This window comes from Macaca thibetana, chromosome 7 (assembly GCF_024542745.1).
Source record: "Macaca thibetana thibetana isolate TM-01 chromosome 7, ASM2454274v1, whole genome shotgun sequence".
NCBI classification, from domain to species: domain Eukaryota; kingdom Metazoa; phylum Chordata; class Mammalia; order Primates; family Cercopithecidae; genus Macaca; species Macaca thibetana.
The window spans coordinates 148,754,181-148,774,570 of NC_065584.1; the positions used below are offsets into that span (position 1 = coordinate 148,754,181).

The window sequence follows — 20,390 nt, forward strand, 5'->3', positions numbered from 1 at the left end:
ATTTTTGTATTTTTTCTAGAGACAGGGTTTCACCGTGTTGCCCAGGCTGGTCTCAAACTCATGAGTTCAAGTGATCCACCTACCTCGGCATCCCAAAGTGCAGAGATTACTGGCATGAACTACCGCACCAGGCCTAATCTCAACATTTTTACAGCTGTTTCTGTTGACTGATTTTCTTCTAACGAACCAGATTTTTCTGGGTGAAATTTTCCTACTTGTATGCATATCTAGCTATCACAAAATAAAGTAGAGTAGAGCCTGTTAGTAGGCCAGAAAAAAGGTAGGCAGACATAGAGCCTTCTCAGACACTGGTCATGTTCCACTTCTCTGAAAGACGGGTACACAATGTTCACTTTTGACCTTAAGACTACATGGAACTCTTTATCTGTATGCTGTAGTTCTTGAAAAATACTGTAAAAATTAGGCTGAATGCTTTGAAAAGATGCAGGCCAGGAGCAGTGGCTCAACCTATAATCCTATCAATTTGAGAAGCCAAGGTGGGAGGGCTTCTTGAGGCCAGAAGTTTGAGACCAGCCTGGGCAACACATCACAACCCCATATCCACAAAAAACTTAAAAAATTAACTGAGCATGGTAGCATGTGCCTGTAGTCATAGCTACTCAGGAGGCTTACATGGGAGGATAGCCTGAGCATAGGACTTCGAAAATGCAGTCAGCTATGGCACCACTGCACTCCAACCTGCACAACACAGTGAGATCCTGTCTCTAAAAATAAATAAAAAATAAGATACCAGAAAACTTAATTCAACAACACATTAAAAAGATCATCATAAGCTGGGCATGGTGGCTCATGCTTGTAATCCCAACACTTTGGGAGGCTGAGGCGGGTGGATTGCTTGAGCTCAGGAGTTCGAGACCAGCCTCAGCAACATGATGAAATCCCACGTCTACAAAAAAAATATATATATATATATATCTCTCTCTCTCTGGCCAGTTACTCAAGAGGCTGAAGTAGAAGGACTGCTTGAGCCCTGGATGTCGAGGCAATAGCGAGCCAAGATCATGCCACTGTACTCCAGCCTGAGAAACAGCGTGAGAACCTATTTCAAAAAATAAATAAATAGGCCAGGTAGGGTGGCTCACGCCTGTAATCCCAGGACTTTGGGAGGCTGAGGCAAGTGGATCACAAAGTCAGGAGATCGAGACCATCCCAGCCAACATGGTGAAAACCCATCTCTACTAAAATACTAAAAAAAAAAAAAAAATTAGCCAGCTGTGGTGGTGCACGCTTATAGTCCCAGCTACTCAGGAGGCTGAAGGAGGGGAATCACTTGAACCCAGGAGGCGGAGGTTGTAGTGAGCCGAGATCATGCCATTGTACTCCAGCCTGGCAACAGAATGAGACTCCGTCTCAAAATAAATAAATTAATTAACTAAATTAAAAATTCAAGGAGGATTAACATATGCAAATCAATAAATGTGATACATCACATGAGCAGAATAAAGGACAGAAACCATATAATCATTTTAACAGATGCTGAAAATGTGTTCAATAAAATTCAGAACATTTCTTCACGATAAAAACTCTCAACAAATTCATAGAAACGAAATACTTCGGCCGGGCACAGTGGCTCATGCCTGTAATGCTGGCACTTTGGGAGGACAAGGAGGGCAGATCATTTGAGGTCAGGAGTTCAAGATCAGCCTGGCCAACATGGTGAAACCCCATCTCTACCAAAAACACAAGAATTAGCTGAGAATGGTGGTGCATGCCTGTAATCCCAGCTACTTGGGAGGCGAAGGCAGGAGAACCGCTTCAACCTAGGAGGTGGAGGTTGCCGTGAGCAGAGATCATGCCACTGCACTCCAGCCTGGGTGACAGAGCAAGACCCTGTCTCAAAAAAAAAATAAAAGAAATGAAATACTTCAACACAATAAAGGCTATATAGACAAACTCAGAGCTATTATCAGATGAAACAGGGAAAAATAAAAGATCCAAGATATAGAAAACAACAAAGATGCTCAGTTTTGCCACCTTTATTCAACACTCTAGAATTCTGAGCCAGAGGAATTAGATAAGAGAAAGAAATAAAGGACAACCAATCTGGAATAGAAGCAGCCAAATTATCCTTGTTTGCAGACAACATGATCTTATATTTAGAAAAACCTAAAGACTCCACACAAACAAAACCATTATAACTAATAAATAAGGTGGGTGCAGTGGCTCACGCCTGTAATCCCATCGCCTTGGGAGATGAGGTCAAGAGATTGAGACCATCCTAGCTAACATGGTGAAATCCCGTCTCTACTAAAAACACAAAAAATTAGCCAGGCATGGTAGCCGGCGCCTGTAGTCCCAGTTACTCGGGTGGCTGAGGCAGGAGAATGGCGTAAACCCAGGAGGCGGAGGTTGCAGTGAGCCGAGATCACGCCACTGCACTCCAGCCTGGGCGACAGAACGAGACTTCGTCTCAAAAAAATAAATAAATAAAAACAAAAAATAAACCTAATAAATAAATTGAGTAAAGTCAACATACTAAAACCACGATAAAAATAATATATCAAAACCAGTAGCGGCTGGACACAGTGGCTCACGCCTGTAATCCCCATACTTCAGGAGGCTGAGGTGGCTGAATCACTTGAGGCCAGGAGTTTGAGATCAGCCTGGGCAACATGGCGAAACCCTGTCTCTACTAAAAATACAAAAATTAGCCAGCTATGGTGGCGCACACTTGTAATCCCAGCTACTGAGAAGGCTGTGGCACAAGGTTTGCTTGAGCCTGGGAAGCAGAGGTTGCAGTGAGCCAAGATCAGGCCACTGCACTCTGGCCTGGGTGACAGGGCAAGAATCTGTCTCCCCAACAACAACAGGAAAAAAAAAAAAAAAAGTAGCATTTCTATACATCATAATGATCTGAAAAAGAAATCAAGAAAACAATCTCAATTAAAAGAGCTACAGAACAAAAAATAAAATACCTAGAAATAAATTTAACCAAAGAAGTGAAAGATCTCTACAAAAACACACTATAAAACCCTGATAAAAGAAACTGAAGAGGACACAAAAAATGGAACGATATTATTATCCTGGATTAGAAGACTTAATATTGTTAAATATCTATACTACTCAAAGCAATCTACAGATTCAATGCAATCCATATCAAAATACCAATGACATTCTTCACAGAAATAGAAAAACAATCCAAAATTCATACGGAACTACAATAGACCTGATAGCTAAAGCAATTATAAGAAAAAAGAACAAAAAGTCGGTCATGGTGGCTCACGCCTGTGATCCCAACACTTTGGGAGGCCAAGGTGGGTGGATCACCCAAGGTTGGAAGTTCAAGATCAGCCTGACCAAGATGGAGAAACCCCATCGCTACTAAAAATGCAAAATTAGCTGGGTGTGGTGGTGCATGTCTGTAATCCCAGCTATTTGGGAGGCTGAGGCAGGAGAATCGCTTGAACCCGGGAGGTGCAGGTTGCGGTCAGCCAAGATCACACCATTGCACTCCAGCCTGGGCAACAAGAGTGAAACTCTGTCTCAAAAAAAGGAAAAAAAAAAAAAAAAAGGAACAAAAAAAGAAAAAAGATCAAAGCTGGAGGCATTATCACTACCTGATTTCAAATTATACTACAAAGCTATAGCAATCAAAACAGCATGGTACTGGCATAAAAACCGACACACAGGCTGGGCACAGTGGCTCATGCCTGAATTCCCAGCACTTTGAGAAGCCCAAGTGGGTGGATCACTTGAGTCCAGGAGTTCGAAACCAGAATGGGCAACATGGCAAAATCCTTTGTCTACCAAAAATACAAAACTTGGCCAGTCTCAAAATAAATAAATATGTTAACAAAAAAAATTTTTTTTTTTTTTTGAGACGGCGTCTCACTCTGTCACCAGGCTGGAGTGCAGTGGCGCAATCTCTCCGCCTCCCGGGTTCACGCGATTCTCCTGCCTCAGCCTCCTGAGTAGCCAGGACTACAGGAATGTGCCACGACGCGCAGCTAATTTTTATATTTTTATATTTTATATTTTTAGTAGAGACGGGGTTTCACCATGTTGGCCAGGATGGTCTTGATCTTTTGACCTCATGATCCACCCACCTTGGCCTCCCAAAGTGCTGGGATTACAGGCATGAGTCACGGTGCCCAGCCATATGTAAAAATTTTATAAAACAAAAACAGACACATAGACTAATGGAACAAAACAGAGAATCCAGAAATAAATCCACATATTTACAGCCAAGTCATTTTTGACAAAGGCACCAAGAAGAACATACGTTCCGGAAAGGATAGTATTTTTAACAAATGATGCCAGGGGTTGGGTGCAGTGGCTCATGCCTGTAATCCTAGCAGTTTGGGAGGCAGAGGCGGGCAGATCACTTGAGGCCAGGAGTTTGAGACCAGCCTGATCAGCATGGCGAAACTCCGTCTCTACAAAAAATTAAAAAATTAGCCGTACCTGGTGGCACACGCCTGTAATCTCAGCTACTTGGGAGGCTGAGGCACGAGAATGGCTTGAATTCTCCCTGGGGGGTGGAAGTTGCAGTGAGCAGAGATTGTACCACTATACTCCAACCTGGGTGACAGAGCGAAACTCCATCTCAAAAAAAAAAAAAAAAAGGCCAGGTCCGGGTGCAGTGGCTCACACCTGTAATATCAACACTTTGGAAGGCCAAGGAGGACTGCTTGAGGTCAAGAGTTCGAGCCAGAATGGTGGCTCACGCCTGTAATCCTAGCACTTTGGGAAGCGAGGTGAGTGGATCATGAGGTAAGGAATTCAAGACCAGCCTGGCCAGCATAGTGAAACTCTGTCTCTACTGAAAATACAAAAATTAGCCAGGCATGGTGGCACGTGCCTATAGTCCCAGGTACTCAGGAGGCTGAGGCAGGAGAATTGCTTGAACCCAGGAGGTGGAGGTTGTAGTGAGCCAAGATTGCACCACCGCGCTCCATCCTCGGTAAGAGTGAGACTGTCTCAAAAAAAAAAAAAAAAAAAAAAAAAAAAAACGAAAGAGTTTGAGAACAGCCTGAGTAACACAGTGAGACCCTCATCTGTATAAAAAGTTTTTTAAATTAGCTAGCATGGGCCGGGCGCGGTGGCTCAAGCCTGTAATCCCAGCACTTTGGGAGGCCGAGACGAGCGGATCACAAGGTCAGGAGATCAAGACCATCCTGGCTAACACGGTGAAACCCCGTCTCTACTAAAAAATACAAAAAACTAACCAGGCGAGGTGGCGGGCGCCTGTAGTCCCAGCTACTCGGGAGGCTGAGGCAGGAGAATGGCGGGAACCCGGGAGGCGGAGCTTGCAGTGAGCTGAGATCCGGCCACTGCACTCCAGCCTGGGCGACAGAGCGAGACTCCGTCTCAAAAAAAAAAAAAAAAAAAATTAGCTAGCATGGTTAATAAGACTATTCCCTGTAATCTTGGCTACTTGGGAGTTTGAAGAAAGAGGATCCCTTGAGCCTAGGCGTTCAGAGGCTGTAGTGAGCTATGATCATGCCACTGCATTTCAGCCTGGGCAACAAAGTGACAACCCATCTTTTTTTTTTTTTTTAAAGGGTGCTAGAAGGATGCATCAATAAAATGTGATATATCACATAAACAGAATGAAAGACAAAACCTATCTGATCATCTCAAGGGATACAGAAAATCATTTGATAAAATTAAGCATCACTTCATGATAAAAGTCAACAAACTTGGCACAAAAAAAAAATACCTCAACATAATAAAGGCCATATATGACAAACCCACAGTCAACATTATATTTAATGGGGAAAAGCTGAAAGCAATTCCTCTATGAACTGAAACAAGACAAGGATGCCCATTTTCACTTCTATTCACCATAGTAAGAAATCAGGCAAGAAAAAAAAAAAGCATCGAAATTGGAAAACAGGAAGTTAAGCTCTCCCTGTTCGCTGATATAATTTTATATCCAGAAAACTCTAAAGACTCCAGAAAAAACACTTTTATAATTGATAAATGAATTTGGTAAAGTTTCAGGATACAAATTTAACATGCAGAAATCAGTAGCATTTCTATACACTAATAACAATCTAGTGGAGGACAAAAATCGAGAAGGCAATCCCATTTATAATAGCTAAAAAAACAATAAAATACATAGGAATACATTTAACCAAGGACGTGAAAGATGTCTATAAGGACAACTAGAAAACACTGATGAAAGAAATCACAGATGACACAAACAAATGGAAATACATCCCATGCTCACAGACCGGAAGAATCATATCATTAAAATGACCATACTTCCCAAAGCAATTAACCAGATTCAACACAATCCCTATCAAATTACCATCATTTTTTACAGAATTAGAAAAAATATCCTAAAATTCATATGAAACTAAAACAGAGCCCAAATAACTAAAGCAATCCTAAGCAAAAAGAACAAAGTTGGGACACATCACACTACCTGACTTCAAATTATACTTCAAGGCAATAGTAACCAAAACAGCGTGGTACTGGCATATAAATAAGCATGTAGTTCAAAGAAATGGAATAGAGAATCTAGAAATAAAGCCACCTACCTAGATCCAACTGATCTTCAACAAAGTCAACAAAAATACACACTGGGAAAAGAACACCCTATTCAATAAATAGTACTGGGAAAATCAGGTAGCTAAACGCGTAAAAATAAACTGGACTCATACCTCTCACCAGATACAAAACATAACTCAATATGGTTTAAAGACCTAAATTTAAGACATGAAACTAGAAAAACCCTAGATAAAAAATTGGGAAAAACTCTCAGACTTCAAAAGGGTAAATGTAACAAAAACAGACAGGTGTGGTAGCTCACGCCTTGGGAGGCTGAGGCGGACGGATCACGAGGTCAGGAGATCAAGACCATCCTGGCTAACATGGTAAAATGCCATCTCTACTAAAAATACAAAAATTAGCTGGGTGTGGTGGCACGCACTTGTAGTCCCAGCTACTTGGGAGGCTGAGGCAGGAGAATTGCTTGAATCTGGGAGGCAGAGGCTGCAGTGAGCCAAGATCACACCACTGCACTCCAGCATGGTGACAGAGCAAGACTCCATCTCAATAAATAAATAAACACAGACCAGGCATGGTGGCTCACATCTGTAATCCCAGCACTTTATCTAAGGCCGGAGGATCACTTGAGCCTAGGAGGTCGAGGCTGCCGCGAGCTATGATCACGCCACTCACTCCAGCTTGGACAACAGAGTGAGACCCCATCTCAAAAAACAAATCAATCAATCAATATAAAATAAATGGTGCTGGGAAAACTGGATATCCATATGCAGAAGAATGAAACCATATTCCTGTTTTTCACCACAGGCAAAAGTCAACTCAAAATGGATTAAAGGCTTAAATGTAAGTGTAAGACCCAAAACTATGAAACTACAGATGAAAACATTAGGGAAATGCTACAGGACTACCTGGGCAAAAATGAATGCTTATTGGTAGCATATAAATTCAGAGTCAGGAATGATGGTGATGACAAGCAACCACAGATTGTCCACATGGGTGGCAGAGATGTGCACAGACTTTTCTTTCCTTCTTTCCTTTTTTTTGAGACAGAGTCTCACTCTGTCACCCAGGCTGGCGTGCAGTGGCTGTTTTTTTGAAAAGATCAACAAAATTGATAAACATTTAGCTAGACTGACCAAGATTTTAAAAAAGCACTCAAATTACTAACTTCAGAAAGTAGAGACAATTCTGCATACCTTAAAAATGAAAAGAATCAGAATACTATTAATAATTTGTACACCAACAGATTAGATAATCTAGGTGATATAGACAGAGTCCTAGAAATACACAAAGTAGCAAAACTGATTCAAGAAGACAGAAAATCTAAACAAATCTTAGATTGAATAAATAGTCAAAAACCTCCTCAAAAAGAAAAGCCCAAGCTCACTTCGGCAACATATATATTAAAACTGCAACAGAGATTAGCATGGCCTCTGTGCAAGGATGACACATAAACTTGTGAAGCATTCCACATTTTTTTTAATTAAAAGAAAAAAAATAGAAAAGCCCAAGAGCACAAGGCTTTACAGGTTCTACCAAACATTTTTCTTTTTATTTTAAGACAAGGTTTCACTCTGTAACCCAGGCTAGGGTTCAGTGGCACCATTACAGATCACCGCAACCTTGAACCCCTGGCTCAAGCAATCCTCCCACCTCAGCCTCCCAAGTAGTTGGAACTACAGATGCTGCTGCCAGGCCCAGCTAACTATTTTTACATTTAATTTTCTTAGTAGAGATAAGGTCTCACTATGTTGCACTGGCTAGCCTCAAAACTCATGGCCCCAAATGATCCTCCTGCCTCTGCCTATGTGTTGGGATTACAGAAGTGAGTCACCACACTCGGCCTTACTAAACATTTAAAGAATAATTAACACCAATCCTCCTCAGTCGAGACATGTTCTCACTCATAGGTGGGAATTGAACAATGAGATCACTTGGACACAGGGTGGGGAACATCATACACCAGGGCCTGTCGGGGGAGGGGGTCTGGGGGAGGGATAGCATTAGGAGAAATATCTAATGTAACTGACAAATTGATGGGTGCAGCAAACCAACATGGCACATGTATACCTATGTATCAAACCTGCACATTGTGCACATGTACCCTAGAACTTAAAGTATTTAAAAAAAAAAAAAAGAGAGGCGAGAATACTAACTCACTCTATGAAGGCAGGATACCTTACTATCAGGCAAAAACATCACAAGAAAATTATAGACAGAATATGCCTTACAAACACAGATGCAAAAGATCCTAAACAAACTACTAGCAAATCTAATCCAGCCGTATATTAAGAGGATTATATATTACAACAAACTGGGAATTATCCCAGGGATGCCAGGGTGGCTCACTTTGTGAAAATCAAGTAATACCGGGTTTTTTTGTTTTTGTTTTTTAATGAGATGGGGTCTCCCCTTGCTGCCCAAGCTGGTCTCAAACTCCTGGGCTCGAGTGATCCTCCTGCCTTGGCCTTACAAGTGTGAGCCACTGCACCTGGCCCACTACACTAATTGAATGAAGGAGAAAAATCATAATCATGGCCATCTCAATTGATGCAAAAAGAAAAAAGCATTTGATGAAATCCAATACCCTTTCCTGATAAAATCACTCAAACTATATATAGAAAGGAACTTCTTCAACATGACAAAAAGATTTCATAAAAAACACACTGTTAACATTATATTTAATCCTGAAAGACTGAAAGCTTTCCTCTTAAGATCAGGAACAAAACAAGATGCCTTCTTTTGCCATTTCTATTCCACACTGTAATGCAAGTTCTAGTCAGAGCAATTAGGGAAGAAAAAGATTTAACAGCCATCCCTATTGGAAAGGAAACACTAAAATTCTCTATTTGCAGATGACTACATCCTATATGTGGAAAACCTAAATACGCACACACGAGCTATTAGAGCTAATATATAAATTCAGTACAGAATCAATTTTATGTCTGTGTGTATCTTCATATATACTAGTAATGTACAATCTGAAAATGAAACCAAAACAATTCCATTTACAATAGCATCAAAAAGAATAACATTACACGTATAAAGCACCACATCCTGCCCACATACTTAGAAATAAATTTATCCAAGGAGGGATAAGAGTTGTACACTGAAAACTAGCAAACATTGGTGAAAGAAATTAAATTATAAAAAGACGCCTGGCCGGGCGCGGTGGCTCAAGCCTGTAATCCCAGCACTTTGGGAGGCCGAGATGGGCGGATCACGAGGTCAGGAGATCGAGACCAACCTGGCTAACACGGTGAAACCCCGTCTCTACTAAGAAATACAAAAAATAGCCAGGCGAGGTGGCAGCGCCTGTAGTCCCAGCTACTCGGGAGGCTGAGGCAGGAGAATGGCGTGAACCCGGGAGGCGGAGCTTGCAGTGAGCTGAGATCCGGCCACTGCACTCCAGCCTGGGCTACAGAGCGAGACTCCGTCTCAAAAAAAAAAAAAAAAAAAAAAGACGCCCTATGTTCATGGATTGGGGGAAACAGTATTGTTATGACAGCAATATTACACAAACTGGTCCACAGATTCAGTGCAATCCCTTTCAAAATCTCAATGGTCTTTGTTGCAGAAATGGGAAAGCTGTTCCTAAAATTCATATGGAGACTTCTGCTCCAAGATGTAAAGGGCTTAGAAGCTGTCAATACCATCCTCACAAGGAAAATAAACAAACAAAAATGAAAAATCTGAAAAACAAGAACCCTCTCAGGTCCATCAGAGAACTTAGGTCACAGGGCAAGCCACTGCCCTATAAGCTGGAGAGAGAAGCAGATACAAAGAATCAAAGCTTTCCAGGAAAAAAAAAAGCCCAGGAGCAAAAGCCTACTGCTAGAGACCTTATTTTTTTTCACAAAACCTACAAGCAAGAAGACAGTGGAATTAACTATTTAAACTGATGAAAGATGGCCAGGCATGGTGGCTCATGCTTGTAATCCCAGCACTTTGGGAGGCCTAGATAGGTGGGTCACTTGAGTCCAGGAGTTCGAGACCAGCCGGGTCAACATGGAGAAACCCCATCTCCACTAAAAATACAAAAATTAGCCAGGCATGGTGGTGGGTGGCTGTAATCCCAGCTACTCGAGAGGCTGAGGCAGGAAAATCGCTTGAACTCGGGAGGTAGAAGTTGCAGTGTGCTAAGGTCGCGCCACTGCACTCATGCCTCCGGGGACAGAGTGAGACTCTGTCTCAAAAAAAATAAAACAAATAAAGTGTTGAAAGAAAGAAAAAAACCCACCAAACTAGAATTTGGTATCCGATGGCATTATCCTTCAAAAGTGAAGAAGAAATAAAGACCTTCTCAGATAAACAAGAACTGTGAGAATTTGTTGCCGGTAGACCTGCCTTACAAGAAATGTCAAAGGAAGTTCTTCAGAGAGGAAGAAAGTATAGATAAAAAATTTGGGCCGGGCACGGTGGCTCAAGCCTGTAATCCCAGCACTTTGGGAGGCTGAGACGGGCGGATCACGAGGTCAGGAGATCGAGACCATCCTGGCTAACACGGTGAAACCTTGTCTCTACTAAAAAATACAAAAAACTAGCCGGGCAAGGTGATGGGCACCTGTAGTCCCAGCTACTCAGGAGGCTGAGGCAGGAGAATGGTGTAAACCCAGGAGGCGGAGCTTGCAGTGAGCTGAGATCCGGCCACTGCACTCCAGCCTGGGCGACAGAGCAAAACTCCGTCTCAAAAAAAAAAAAAAATTTTGAATCTACATAAACAAGGAATGTTAGAGAAGGAAGAAATGAAGGTACAATCAAATCTTTTCTTAGTCTAAATTGTTTAGGTAACCATTTCTTCAAAATAATAGCAATGTATTGGATGATTACAGGTTGTAGGTAAGCGAAATGAATCACAAAAACATCATAACGGACGGGAGGAAGAAACTGGGTATCCAGTTAAAGGGTACCCACACAAACCCATAAAGTACAATGTCATTTGAAAATGTAAATAAATTCCTTGTCAATGAATACTGCAAACGACAGGGCAATAAGTATAAAATTTTATCAGCCAAAACAATCTTCAAAAAGAAAAATAAAATTGAAAGATTCACTTCCTGATTTCAAAATTACTACAAAGCTATAATAATTGCAATTGTCTGGTGCTGGCAAAAGGACAGACATACAGATCAATGAAACAGAACTGAGTGTCCAGAAGGAAACCCATACATCTATGATCAAATGATTTTCAACAAGGGTGTCAAGAGCATTCATCAGGGAAAGAATGGTCTCTTCAACAAATGGAAACCCACATGAAAAAAAAAATTGACTTCTATCTTTTTTTTTGAGACAGTCTTACTCTGTTGCCTAGGCTGGAGTGCAGTGGTGCAGTCTCGGCTCACTACAGCCTCCACCTCTGGTTCAAGTGATTTTCGTTCCTCAACCTCCCGAGTAGCTAGGATTACAGGTGAATGCAACCATGCCCAACTAAGTTTTGTGTTTTTAGTAGGGACGGAGTTTCGCCATATTGTTATGCTGGTCTCAACCTCCTGACCTCAAGTGATCTGCCCGCCTTGGCCTACCAAAGTACTAGGATTACAGGCATGAGCCACCACACCGGCCTTGGACCTTTATCTTCACTGCATACAAAAATTAAGTCACAGTGAGACTCCAACTCAAAAAAAAAAAAAAAAAAAGAGAGAGAGAGAAAAAAGAAAAGAAAACTCAGAGTCCAAAGGTCAACCTGCAACTACAGAGCTCCTAAGTTGTCTTTTTTCTTTTTTTGAAACAGGGTATCAATCTGTCACCCAGGCTGGGATGCAGTGGTGCCATCTTGGCTCACCACAACTTCCACTACCCAGGATCTGGGGACCCTCTCACTCAGCTTCCTGAGTAGATGGGACTATAGGCATGCATCACCACACATGGCTAATTTTTGTGGGGTTTTTTTTGTAGTGACGGGGTTTCACCATGTTGCCAAGGCTGGTCTCAAACTCCTGGGCTCAAGGGATCCACCCACCTTAGCCTCCCAAAGTGCTGTGATTACAGGCATGAGCCACCCAGCATATTTTTCTATTTTCTTTACTGCCTGCTTTAGATCTGCTGTTATGTTTCTGCTGATGCTGAGATAAAAACCACTGTTTGGATCCAACATTTTTTTTTTGTAAGCTCGTAAGTTTGTATTTATATCTCAGGGATAGAGTTCTGAAGCAACAGCTATAGTATCTTTGTGTATATGTATGTATGTACGTATATATACATGTATGTTGTTATGTGTTGTGGTCACAAGGTACCAAACTGTCTTACCAGTAAAGGAGTACTTGTAAATTAAGTATATAAGCTCAAATGATTTTCAAGTTCACAAGACATAAGTTTTTAATAAAAACACTGGCTTTAAAATTATTGGTTAAATAAAATTTCAAATGTCTTCAGAATTGTCAGCAAACACTTTTGTCTAAATTTACTGATCAAACAGTTTCATATTTATCTCTGCTAGGTATTTTATGATGATGAGGTTTGGCATGAACATTATAAAACCATAAACCCAACTCAAAACTGAGTAATCTTTGTGTAGTATCATTATTTCTTTTTTTCTCGAGACAGAGTCTTGTTCTGCTGCCCAGGCTGGAGTACAGTGGCGCTCTCTCAGCTCACTGCAGCCTCCACCTCCCAGGTTCGAGCGATTCTCCTGCCTCAGCTTCCTGAGTAGCTAGGATTACAGGCACGTGTCACCACGCCTGGCTGATCTTTGTATTCTTCGTAGAGATGGGGTTTCACCATGTTGGCCAGGCTGGTCTTGAACTCTTGACCTCGTGATCCGCCCACCTCAGCCTCCCAAACTACTGGGATTACAGGCCTGTCCCAGTATTATTGTTATTTTGCTTTTGAGACAGGATCTCACTCTGTCACTCAAGCTGGAGTGCAGTGGCATGATCATGGCTCACTGCAGGCTTGACCTCCTGGGCTCAAGCAATCCTCTCACCTCAGCCTCCTTGAATAGCTGGGACTACAGGCATGTGCCACCATGCCAAGCTAATATTTTATTTATTTTTTCTTTTTTTTGAAACAGAGTCTTGATCTGTTGCCCAGGCTGGAGTGTAGTGTGTGATCTCAGCTCACTGCGATCTATCTCCCAAGTTGAAGCGATTCTCATGCCTCAATCTCCCAAGTAGCTGGGATTACAGACGTGCATCACCACGCCTGGCTAATTTTTGTATTTTTGGTAGAGATGAGGTTTTGCCATATTACTCACGCTGGTCTCATGTGACCCACCTGCCTCAGACTCCCAAAGGGTTGGGATTACAGGCGTTAGCCACTGCACCCGGCCTAATTTTTAAAATTTTTTGTAAAGGTGGGGTCTCACTATGTTACCCAGACTGGCCCCAAACTACTGGGCCCAAGCAATCTCCTGCTTTCATTTCCCAAAGTGCTGGGATTACAGACGTGAGCAACTGCACCTGGCTGTTTGTGTAATTTTTGATAACTAAGGCATGTAATATTCTCGATTTAATGAAAACAGCTAAATCCTGAGTTGTGAGCCAAAAAAAAAAAAAAAAAATTTAATCTTAAAGTTCTTACCTAAGTAAACACCTAGTATTCACAGTCTATAAAAACAGTTAACAGGGAAATAACTTTAAATCTAGCTTTCTCTAATATCACAGTTTGTATAAATAATGTAAATAACATAAGTAAACTACAGAAAAATAATACAGCCGGGTGCGGTGGCTCACACCTGTAATCACGGCAATATGTGAGGCCGAAACGGACAGACCATTTGAGGTCAGGAGTGCAAGACCAGCCTGACCAAGATGGTGAAACCCTGTCTTTACTAAAAATACAAAAAAATTTAGCTGGGTGTGGTTGCACATGCCTGTAGTCCCAACTACTTGTGGGGGTTGAGGTGCGAGGATCACTTGAACTGGGAGGGAGATCGTACCACTGCACTCCAGCTTGGGCGACAGAGGAAGACTCTGTCTCAAAAAAAAAAAAAAGAAAAAGAAAAAGAACAATACATTAGGTAAACATAATGGAATAAACGCTTATAAAACAAGAAATGGTATGATGATTACTCAAAAAATTAAACATAAATTTGCCATATGATCCATCAATTCCACTTCTGGGTATATACTCAAAAGAAATGAAAGCAGGGGCGCAAAAAGTTATTTCTATACTCACGTTCAACAGAGTTGCAGTTGGGGGAGACGAATACGTTCTGGAGATAAATGGTAGTGATAGCCGCACAATATGAATGTACTTAATCGTACAGTTCTGTGGTATTAAAAACTGTTAAAATGGTACATTTTATGTTATTTATAGCTTACCGTAATTTTTTTGTTGTTTTTTGGTTTTTGGTTTGTTTGTTTTTTTTGAGACAGTCTCGCTCTGTCGCCCAGGCTGGAGTGCAGTGGTGCAATCTCGGCTCACTGCAACCTCCACCTCCCGGGTTCAAGCGATTCTCCTGCCTCGGCCTCCCGAAGTGCTGGGATTACAGGCATGAGCCACTGCACCCGCCCAGGTTACCATAATTTTTTTAAAGCAAGCACAGAAAGAAAAGGAACTGTTCTGTGAATCTATGCAGTAATCATTTAGAAAATATGGAAATTAAAGGCAGAGAGTTACATTTAATAAATGTCTACTTCGGCCAGGCACGGTGGCTCACGCCTGTAATTCCAGCACCTTGGGAGGCTGAGGTGGGCAGATCATGAGCTGGGGAGTGCAAGACCAGCCTGGCCAACATGGTGAAACCGAATCTCTACTAAAGATACAAAAATTTAGCTGGGTGTGGTGGCGTGCACCTGTAATCCCAGCTACTTGGGAGGCTGAGGTAGGAGAGTCGCTTGAACCCAGGAGGTGGAGGTTGCAGTGAGCCAAGATGGTGCCATTGCACTCCAGCCTGGGTGACACGGCGAGACTCCATCTCAAAATAAATAAATAAATATCTACTTAAAATGTGAAATCTGATAAGTTATAAACAAACTAAAAACTGCTATAAAAAATGAGCAAAGGCCGGGCGCGGTGGCTCAAGCCTGTAATCCCAGCACTTTGGGAGGCCGAGACGGGCGGATCACGAGGTCAGGAGATCGAGACCATCCTGGCTAACACAGTGAAACCCCGTCTCTACTAAAAAATACAAAAAAACTTAGCCGGGCGAGGTGGCAGGCGCCTGTAGTCCCAGCTACTCGGGAGGCTGAGGCAGGAGAATGGCGTAAACCCGGGAGGCGGAGCTTGCAGTGAGCTGAGATCCGGCCACTGCACTCCAGCCTGGGTGACAGAGCGAGACTCCGTCTCAAAAAAAAAAAAAAAAAAAAAAAAAAAAAATGAGCAAAAAACTTGAATAGATTTTTCACCAAATATATATGTGTATATATGTATGTGGCTAATAAGCACAAGAAATGATACTTTTTTTTTTTGTTTTTCATCACCCAGGCCTGAGTGCAGTGGCACAATCTCGGCTAACCGCAATCTCCATCTCTCGGGTTCAAGCAATTCTCCTGCCTCAGCCTCCTGAGTAGCTGAGACTACAGGCACGCGCCACCACGCCCAGCTAATTTTTTGTATTTTTAGTACAGACCAGGTTTCACCATATTGGCCAGGCTAGTCTCGAACTCCTGACATCGTGATCTGCCTACCTTGGCCTCCCAAAGTGCTGGGATTACAGGCTTGAGCCACTGCGCCCAGCTGTTACTAACATACAGTAATTAGGGAAATGTAAATCAAAATTACAATGAGAGGCCGGGCGCAGTGGCTCAAGCCTGTAATCCCAGCACTTTGGGAGGCCGAGACAGGCGGATCACGAGGTCAGGAGATTGAGACCATCCTGGCTAATACGGTGAAACCCTGTCTCTACTAAAAAATACATAAAAACTAGCTGGACGAGGTGGTGGGCGCCTGTAGTCCCAGCTACTCGGGAGGCTGAGGCAGGAGAATGGCATGAACCCGGGAGGCGGAGCTTGCAGTGAGCTGAGATCGGGCCACTGCACTCCAGCCTGGGCGGCAGAGCGAGACTCCGTCTCAAAAAAAAAAAAAAAAAAAAAAAAATTACAATGAGAGACCACTTCACACCCATTAGGTTGGCTATAACTAAAAATAAAAATAAGGCTGGGTGTAGTGGCTCACCTGTGATCCCAGCACTTTAGGAGGCTGAGGACAGATCACTTGAGCCAAGGAGTTCGAGACCACCCTAGGCAACACGGTGAAACCCCATCACCGCCAAAAACACAAAAAATCAGCCAGGTGTGGTAGCACATGTCTGTAGTCCCAGCTACTCAGGAGGCTAAGGTGGGAGAATAGCTTGAGCCTGGGAGGCAGAGGCTGCAGTGAGCCGAGATCACACCACTGAACTCCAGCCTAGGCTACAGAGTGAGACCTTGTCTCAAATAAATAAATAAGGTTGGGCGCAGTGACTCATGCCTGTAATCCCAGCACTGGAGGAGGCCAAGGCGAGTGGATCACCTGAGGTCAAGAGTTCAAGACCAGCCTGGCCAACATGGTGAAACCCCGTCTCTATTAAAAATACAAAAAATCGGTCGGGTGTGGTGGCATGCGCCTGTAATCCCAGCTACTTGGGAGGCTGAGGCAGGAGAACTGCTTGAACCCGGGAGGCAAAGGTTGCAGTGAGCCAAGATCACGCCATTGCACTCCAGCCTGGGCAATAAGAGCAAAACTCCATCTCAATAAATAAACAAACAAACAAATAAATAAATAAATAACAAATGTTGCTGAGGGCATGGAGAAATTAGGCCAGGCGCAGTGGCCTGCACTTCGAGAGGCTGAGGCAGGTGGATAATTTGAGGTCAGAAGTTCGAGACTAGCCTGATCAACATGATGAAACCCCACCTCTACTAAAAATACAAAGAATTAGCCAGGCAGCTGGGTGTGCTCACTCACATCTGTAATCCCAGCACTTTGAGAGGCCAAGGCAGGCAGATCACAAGGTCAGGAGTTCGAGACTAGCCTGGTCAACATACTGAAACCCCATCTCTACTAAAAATACAAAAATTAGCCAGGCATGGTGGCACGTACCTGTAGTCCTAGCTACTCAGGAGGCTGAGGCAGGGGAACTGCTTAAACCCAGGAGGCGGAGATTGAAGGGAACCAAGACCATGCCATGCACTCCAGTCTGGGCTACAGAGTGAGACTCCGTCTCAAAAAAAAAAAAAAAAAAAGGCCAGGCATGGTGGCATGCGCCTGTTATCTCAGCTACTCAGGAAGCTGAGGCACAAGAATCACTCGAAGCTGGAAGGTGGAGGTTGTAGTGAGCTGAGATCACACCACTGCACTCCAGGGCAACAGAGCATGACTCTGTCTCAGAAAAAAAAAAAGGATGAAATTAGAACCCTCTACACTGCTGGTGGGAGTGTGATATGGTACACCCAGGGTTGAAAACAATTTGGCAGTTCCTTTAAAAATAAAAGGTAAAAGAAATACTGCACAACCCAGGTACATATCCAAAACAACTGAAAAAAGGTATTCAAACAAAAACTTGTACATCAGTGTTCATAGCAGCACTATTCACAATGCCAAAAGATGGAAAAACCAAAATGTCTAAGAATAGGTAAATATAGTATAGCCACACAATGAAATATTATTCAGCCATTAAAAAAATGAAGTACTGGCTGGGCGTAGTGGCTCACACCTATAATCCCAGCACTTTGGGAGGCCAAGGCGGGTGGACCACAAGGTTAGGAGTTCGAGACCAGCCTGGCCAGCATAGTGAAACCCCGTCTCTAATAAAAATACAAAAAACTAGCCGGGTGTTGTGGCAGGCACCTGTAATCCCAGCTATTCGGGAGGCTGAGGCAGGAGAATCGCTTGAACCCGGGAGGCAGAGGTTGCAATGAGCCGAGATGGAGCCATTGCCCTCCAGCCAGAGCAACAATGCAAGACTCCGTCTCAAAAAAAAAAAAAAAAAAAAAGTACTTTTGAGATTACTTATCCCAGAGGATATATTTTTAAAATGAAGTACTTACACATGCTACAACATGGATGAACCCAGAAAACATAAAGCTAAATTAAAGAAATATACACAAAAAGTCACATATTATATGACTCCACTTCTGTGAAATACAAAGAATGAGTAAACCCACACAGAAAGAAATCAGATTAGTGTTTTGCAGGAGTTTCAGGGAGGGAGGAGCAGAGAGTAACTGCTTAATAGGTATGAAGTTTTGGCCAAGTGCGGTGACTCACACTTGTAATCCCAACACTTTCGGAGGCCAAGGTGGGCAGATCACCTGAGGTCAGGAGTTCAAGACCAGCCTGGCCAACATGGTGAAACCTCGCCTCTACTAAAAACACAAAACTTAGCCAGGTTAGGTGGCGGGCACCTGTAATCCCGGCAACTTGGGAGGCTGAGGCAGGAAAATTGTTTGAACCTGGGAGGCAGAAGATGCAGTGCGCTGAGATCGTGCCACTGAAAATAAATAAATAAATAAATAAATAAATAAATAAATAAATGAATAAATAAAGTTTCCTTTGGGATGATGAAAGTATTTTGGAGAGAGTTTATGGTTGTACAACATTGAAAATGTACCAAATGCCACTAAATCGTGCACTTTACAATGGTTAATTTTCTGTTATATAAATTTTACCTCAGTAAATAAGAGGATGCTCTGATAGCATCTTACAAAAGCAATTACCCAAACATGAAGTATTTTACCACTTATCACCTCCCAATTAAAACAAAATACACTGAATTTTTTTTTTCTTTTTGAGACGGAGTCTCTGTCGCCAGGCTGGAGTGCAGTGGTGCAATCCCGGCTCACTGCAACCTCTGACTCCCCAGTTCAAGTGATTCTCCTGCCTCAGCCTCCTGAGTACCTAGGATTACAGGCATACACCACCACGTCCAGCTGATTTTTATATTTTTAGTAGAGCCGGGGTTTCACCATGTTGGCCAGGATGCTTTCGATCTCCTGATCTCGTGATCCACCAGCTTCGGTCTCCCAAAGTGCTGGGATTACAGGCGTGAGCTATAGTGCTTGGCCTGAAATATTTATTAAACTGTCATTTATTTATTTTGTTGGTTGGTTTGTTGGTTGGTTTCAGAGACAGGGTTTTGCCCTGTCACTCAGGATGGAGTGCAGTGGCATGATCAGATCTCACTGCAGCCTCAAAGTCCTGGGCTCAAGCAATCCTCTTGCCTCAGTCTCTTGAGTAGCTGAGACTACCAGCTTGTGCCATGACACCCAGCTAATTTTTTTAATTTTTTATAGAGACAGAGTCTTGCTATGTTGCCCAAGCTGGTCTTGAACTCCTGGCCTCAAGTGATCCTCCATAAGCCACCACACTCGGCTTAAACTGTCTTAAGACTAAGATGCTTAGAGAGGAAAAAGTGGTATTACAGTAAGCTTCTTGGGCATGATTTACTCACAGACTATTTACTCCAAAATCTAAAAGACACTTTTTAAAAGCGGGATGAGGTGACTCTTCTAATTTAGTCAGCATGAGCAAGAACAAACAAAACCTATAAACTCAACTATTGAAAGTTACTTCGAACTTTATACTGAAAAAGTACTATACAAAAATTTCCATTGGTTATTCCTCATGGTCACTTTTACAAGATGGTTTGTTCCCAACCAGCTAAATGACTTCCCTTGTTACCCACTGTATGCACTATTTCCCTTCCGACAGTGACATCCCCTTGCTCTCTGTCAAGTAGGATTAAAACTTTTCAGACTCAAGTCTTTTCCTTTTTCTCATGGCTCTCCAGATATTATTAGCTGTTTCTTCAAGAGGCTTTAGAGGCAGAGATTCTTAAGCTTCACATCCTGGCTCCACCATATACCAGCAGTGTGAACTTCAGAAGTAACCTTCCTTTCTCTGCATCATTTGCTGATCTGCAAAACTGTATTCATAGCCACACTTCAGTGGCTCGCTGTGAGAATAAAATGCATTTAACATGCCACTTGTTATGTAAACTCTAAATAAATTGCTATCGCTATTATTATGTTTTCTCACTACTACTTCCCTAG

The 20,390-nt window shown here is 42.6% G+C and overlaps 1 protein-coding gene and 1 pseudogene across 5 annotated transcripts in view; one reads left to right on the forward strand and one right to left on the reverse strand.

Annotated features, from left to right (window-relative positions):
- PPIB (peptidylprolyl isomerase B) overlaps positions 1-20,390 on the reverse strand; it is a 445,571-nt gene that overhangs the window by 203,622 nt on the left and 221,559 nt on the right. The gene's annotated exons all lie outside the window — the stretch shown is intronic.
- LOC126960202 (uncharacterized) lies at positions 7,857-7,955 on the forward strand (annotated as a pseudogene).